Source organism: Chiloscyllium plagiosum, unplaced genomic scaffold (genome assembly GCF_037043375.1).
Source record: "Chiloscyllium plagiosum isolate Xiang-an unplaced genomic scaffold, Cpla_swu_hap1 HiC_scaffold_22, whole genome shotgun sequence".
Lineage (NCBI taxonomy): Eukaryota > Metazoa > Chordata > Chondrichthyes > Orectolobiformes > Hemiscylliidae > Chiloscyllium > Chiloscyllium plagiosum.
The window spans coordinates 6964575-6970427 of NW_028270160.1; the positions used below are offsets into that span (position 1 = coordinate 6964575).

Genomic DNA, 5853 nt, shown 5'->3' on the forward strand with positions numbered 1-5853 from the left:
GTGGAGGCTTTGCAGACTGAACAGAAACAGTTTACCAGGATGTTGCCTGGGTTTGGAGGGTATTAGCTGAGAGGAGAGATTGGGCAAACTTGGTTTGTTTTCACTTGAACAGCAGAGGCTAAGGACCAACTATAGAACTGAGGGATCTAGGGGTGCAGGTACATAATTCTTTGAAGTTTGCATCACATACAGACAGGGAGGTTAGAAAGGCATTTAGCACGTTTCCCTTCATTGCTCTGTCCTTTGAGTATAGGAGTGGGGACATTATATTGAGGTTGTACAGGACATTGGTGAGGCCTGTTCTGCAATACTGTGTCCAGTTCTGTCTGCCCAGTTATAGGAAGGATATTAATAAGTTGGGGGGGTCGGGGGTGTGGGGGTTCAGGATGCTGCCGGGGTATAGAAGGTTTGAGTTATAATGAGATCCTGGATAGGCTGGGACCTTTTTTATTGTAGGAGGTTGAGAGGCGATCTAATAGAAGTTTATAAAATAATGAGAGATATAGATAGAGTTAAATGGCAGTTGTTGTTTCTCTAGGGTGGGGGATTTCAAGACTAGGGGGCACATTTTTAAGGTGAGAGGAGAGAGATTTATGAAAAGACATGGGGGCAAATGTTTTACACAGACAGTGGTTTGTTAATGGAATAAACTTCCTGAGGAAGTGGTGGATGTGAGTACAGTTACAATGTTTAAAAGACATTTGGATAAGTCCATGAATAGGAAAGGTTTGGAGGGAGATGGGTCAGGAGCAGGCAGGTGGGACTAGGTTAGTTTGGGATTATGCTTGGCATTGACTGGTTGGACCGAAGAGTCTGCTTCCGTGCTGTATGACTCTGACTCTATACTTGATAGAAGTTTACAAAAGTGCGAGAGGCATGGATAGTTTGGATAATCAGAGTCTTTTTCCCCAGCATAAAAATGTCAATTAATAGGGGAGAAAGTTTAAGGTAAAAGGGGGAAAGTTTAAAGGTGATGAGAGCGGCAGGTTTTTTTACACAGAGGGTGGTGGGCATCTGGAATGTGCTGCCAGAGGAGATGGTGGAGGTGGATACAATAGCAATGTTTAAGAGGCACCTTGACAGATCCATGAATAGGCAGGGAATAGAGGGATACGGCTGTGTAAAGGTAAAAGGGTTTCAGTTTAGAAAGGCATCATGTATTGGCACAGTCTTGGTGGGCTGAAGGGCCTGTTCCTGTACTGCGCTGTTCTTTGTTCTTTGAAGACATTTTGGATAAAGCTGAAGACGTCAGGAACTGATAAGAGTTTTGAAGATGGGCTGTTATGTGAATGGAATGACGCTGAATCATACAGGTCTGCTGAGAGTTAAATCTGCAGGGAATCAGTGACTGTTGTCGCTACCAGATAAGGCATACAGTTGGACAAAATGTTCAGGATTGCTCACGTGCATGGCTAAGTCCAATAAGGCATATACTTGGCACAAAGACTTGTGTATAAAGAGCCTGAAGAAACTCCTTTGTTCAGCAGCACTTCCAAGGTTCGTGTTGTAAGATGTACACTACATCAGGGAAGTGTGGTGAAGGTATTGAGCAGAGTTTCATCCTGACCAGATGGCACATCTCCCACATTTGGGTTTAGTTATAGAAATCAGGGCAGCGAAAGACAGCGATTGAGATACCTCTAGTAGTTAAAAGTGTGTGTTATTTATTTAAGTACTTCATAAATTACATGTGTATTATAGAGCTCTAAGTGTCTCCCTATAAATTCATCTATGTATGTAGTGTTGTCTCCCAGAGACGGGCATCAGAATTTCTCTTCATCTCACTCCACATGGCTGTCCCTTTAGCCTGAGGCAATGCCCATTTCTGGACTCCCCCACTAAGGGCAACAGATCCTCAGCATCTGAAATAAAAACTAAAATCAAAAATATCATGTGGCAAAAATGATTGTTTTCCATTCCTCACTACATTTTCATTCCGTTCATTTTAATTGTCACAAGGTAGATTTTGTTTTTTGGAAGTGACCCTATGGTTTCCACAAACCCAAGGAACAAAGAGAATAAATTCCCATTTCTGTCTGCTCCTGATGCTATTCAATTTTATACCCATGCCCTTTTTAAAAAGAATCTTTCAGTAGCCACACTATCTACTCCTCTGAATTATTAAGCAGTCAGATCATGTTCCCTCACAATGGTCTTTTCTCCCACGGAGACAGATATCATTCTGTTTGTAGTTTGTAGCCCTCGGTGGTGGTGTTGTTGTTTGAACATTGTTCCTACCTGCACACAAGTAGCAGGGAGTGTTAACAGATACCTGCATGGAGCTCCTCAATTTCAGCTTCTCCTGGGCTTTGTAATAGATTTGAAGGGACACGTACAGCCATTGCCCAAGTGTCAGGAGCTAGTTCAAACTGAAGTAGAATTTCTCCTGCTCTTACAGGGAATAAAGGTTGAAATTATTAACAAAAGAGTCTCGCCCAGCAGATTGAGAGTGTGCTAGGTTTACTGGGAACTGAACTCGATTGTAGATTGTTTTTTTCAAAAAGCCGTGCCACAGTCCTCCTTGAATTATCCATGGCACAGCAAATAATGACTAACAATACCATCATGTCAGTTTCATTTGCCCGCTGTGAAACTGACATTAAACAGAAACTGGCAACCAGGAAATGTGTTGCTGATGACAACTGGCAGATAAGTAACTGCACTTTGTGCTGATTTATGCACGCGTTGGGAGTGGAGGACATTGGTTAGCTCAGTTGGCTGGATAGCTGGGCTTGTCACGTCAGCTGATATTGACAGCATCGGTCCAATTCCCACACCAGCTGGCGTTACCATAATGGGTGTTGCGATCTCTCCCCTCGCCTGGAGTGTGGTGACCCTCAGGTTAAGCCACCATCAGTTTCTTCCTATCAGTCTCAATGATCTAATTTCTTTAATGAGAGAGTGGAACAACGCCAACTTCACCTTTACCGGGAACCAAACTAAATGATTGGTTCAAAGGTAATGTCTCAAAGGGGTATACACAAGTATTATACTATGTATAATGAAGCTGTTAAAAATGTCGATGGGATATTTAACTCTTTGTTCACCAACAGCTCCAGATTCATCTTCATATTCCTCAATCTCAGCGTCTTCTCAAAGTGCTAGCCCTTCATCCCAAGCGCTAATCAAACCGTGAAGGTTTTACAGAGGCTGGATCCCACTGATTATTCCTGTCTTAGAGTATTGCAGTAACTGAATTTATATACCTTCCCAGCTGCCAGTTGTCTGGGCCAGGCCTCGGAATGACCAATCCAGTAACGTATCCACTTTGCTGATTCAAGCCTTTTGCTTTCAAATGTTGCATTGATCTTGATCAAATTATGATCACTGTTTGATAAATGTTCACATAAAATTTGGTTTCTTAATTAAGTCAAGTTCATTATTCATTATTAAATCCAGCATTGCTTTTCCCCTTAATGTATCTTTCTTCATCATTAACTACCCCTTTATCTTCTGCCCTGAACCTCTTGACCTCCTCTGTCAAAAGTCATACTGCTCTAGGAAACTATCCTGGACACACTCCAGAAATTCACTACCTTTCTAACCAGCACTTGTCTGCCTCTCCCAGTCTATGTTGAACCTAAAATCCCCCTTTAATATGACATTGGTACACACTTGTCTAATTTCTGCTTTTCTGCATTCTAGTGTATCCAAGCTGCTACCAGGGGATACATACACAACACCTGTTTCACATTTAGATCCTTTCCTGTTCCTCGGTTCCACCCACTCAGTCTCCTCTGACTGCTTTCCCCTCCCGGAGTAACTCAGTGCAACATCTGCGCAGAGAGAAATTGTGTGGGAACATTTATCAAATAGTGATCACAACATGATCAAAGTCAATGCGACATTTGAAAGGAAAAGGCTTGAATTGGCTTCTAGGTTTTTAGATTTAGTGAAAATCAACTTTAATACGTTGAGACAAAGTCTGTCCATCAGCAAAAATCCAGAAAATTTGCTAGTGGGAAAAAAAACTGGAAAACATTGGGAGGTGTTTATATTATTGTTTAACACAAAGCAAAACTGGTTTATATCCTTGAGAGCGAAATAGAGATCAAGTTTCAGGGTGAGTCTTCTTCAGAACTGGAAGGTGTTGAAAATATTTTTAACAGACAGAGGAGGAGGAGCAAGGTGGTGTAGAGGTTCAATGCACAAGATAAAAGGATAGTTAATGCTGGAGAAGGAGCAAAGGCGATGTGAAATGAATGTGTTGTGTTAGTTAGATCAAGAAGCGTTTCATCCTCTGTCACCCTAGATCAAGCAGGAGCTCCACTTAAAGAGGATGAAGGTAACAGTGGCATGGTGCAGATGCTGTCTGACTGCACACACAAAAAAACAGCAGACTAAAAACCTTCTAATGTTTAGCAGTATTCCTCCCAACGTTTAGCGACATAGCCTGTGTCGTGGACACAGACTTAATCTTCTAATATTGTAAATGTGCCACTTAATTTCTCCATCACCACCTTAGCAGTGAAAGTTACTGCACGGCGGTTTGTGGGTGATGCAGTGCGCCCAGGCTTTGGAAGTCTGCAGGATGAGTGGTTCGATGGACCTTCCCCAGCAAGACGTTTACTACAAGACTGAAATTTTGGAAACTATCATATAGAGTCAAAACAGAAATAAATACCTCAATAACCTACAAATTCAGTGACAGTTGAGGAAATCAGCGGAAAGGAGAAAGTGAGGTCTGCAGATGCTGGAGATCAAAGTTGAAACTTTATTGCTGGAACAGCACAGCAGGTCAGGCAGCATCTAGGGAACAGGAGATTCGACGTTTCGGGCACAGGCCCTTCTTCAGGACAAAGGAATGGACTGTTGACTCATTAAGGCCCCAACAGACACATAAAGAAAGAAATCAGCAGAAAGAAAAATCCACAAGAGGACATCAAGGTCTTCATCTAAGAATGCAGGTGGATCATTTTGGGTGAAATCTCTTCACCCAGAGAGTGGGGAGCCTGTGGAATTCACTGCCACTGAAAGTGGTTGAAGTCAACACACTGAATGTTTTCAGGAAGGAGGTCGATATAGTTCTTAGGCCCAAAGGGATCTAAGGATATGGGGAGAAAGTGGGGTCAGGGGACTGGGTTGGACAATCAGTCACGATCCTATTGAATGGCAGAGCAGGTTCAAAGGGCTAAATGGCTCATGTTTTCTGTGTTTCTCAGATGAATAACCTTCCTTGAATAGACTTCCTGAATTGTGCAAGTTTGCATGATCTTCATGGTCTGTTGGGGCCTTAATGAGTCAACAGTCCATTCCTTTGTCCTGAACATTGTGTTCTTGTGGGGCCATAAGAGTTTAACATTAATCTCAATGGCACCAGGAATGGAGATGCTCTTGAGAAAATGGCAGTTCCCACTACTGCCTCTAGAGGGAGACAGATGGTACATTCTCAGATGATGTGGACACGTGGCAGTCAACAGCAGAAATCACCACATGGTTCAGCCTACACCAGTCTGACTACTTCATATAAACCATGGAACCGAAAACATGGACATTCGGGAACACAGGAACAGGTGATTGAGCCAATTACACCGTGCAATGAAGTTAAACCTAGCTCCATAAACCTGCCTTTGGCCCATATTCCTAATGCCATTCACCAGTAAAAATCCACCAATCACATATTTAAAATGAACAATTTGATTGGTTGTGACCCTCATGGGGACTGTGAGCCAATCTTTCTGTCTCACTCACACATGTAACACACTAAATCTCTGCCAGCCCATTTATTATTTACTCCAAGTCTGACACCTACCCCCCAACTCCAGGTCCTGTCACAAAATGGATTACTTTTATGACAGTTAACCCATTTCACCAACTCATAGTCCCCATCATCACCTATCTAGCTTCTCTCCT

At 42.6% G+C, this 5853-nt stretch overlaps 1 long non-coding RNA gene across 1 annotated transcript; it reads right to left on the reverse strand.

Moving 5' to 3' along the window:
• Nucleotides 1-1644: 1644 nt before the first annotated feature.
• LOC148145929 (uncharacterized) lies at nucleotides 1645-2412 on the reverse strand. Its single transcript, XR_015760866.1, has 2 exons — nucleotides 2239-2412; nucleotides 1645-1862 (listed from the first exon to the last, which is right to left on the reverse strand). It is a non-coding gene; the product is annotated as an uncharacterized LOC148145929 (long non-coding RNA).
• Between the last annotated feature and the right edge of the window lie 3441 nt (nucleotides 2413-5853).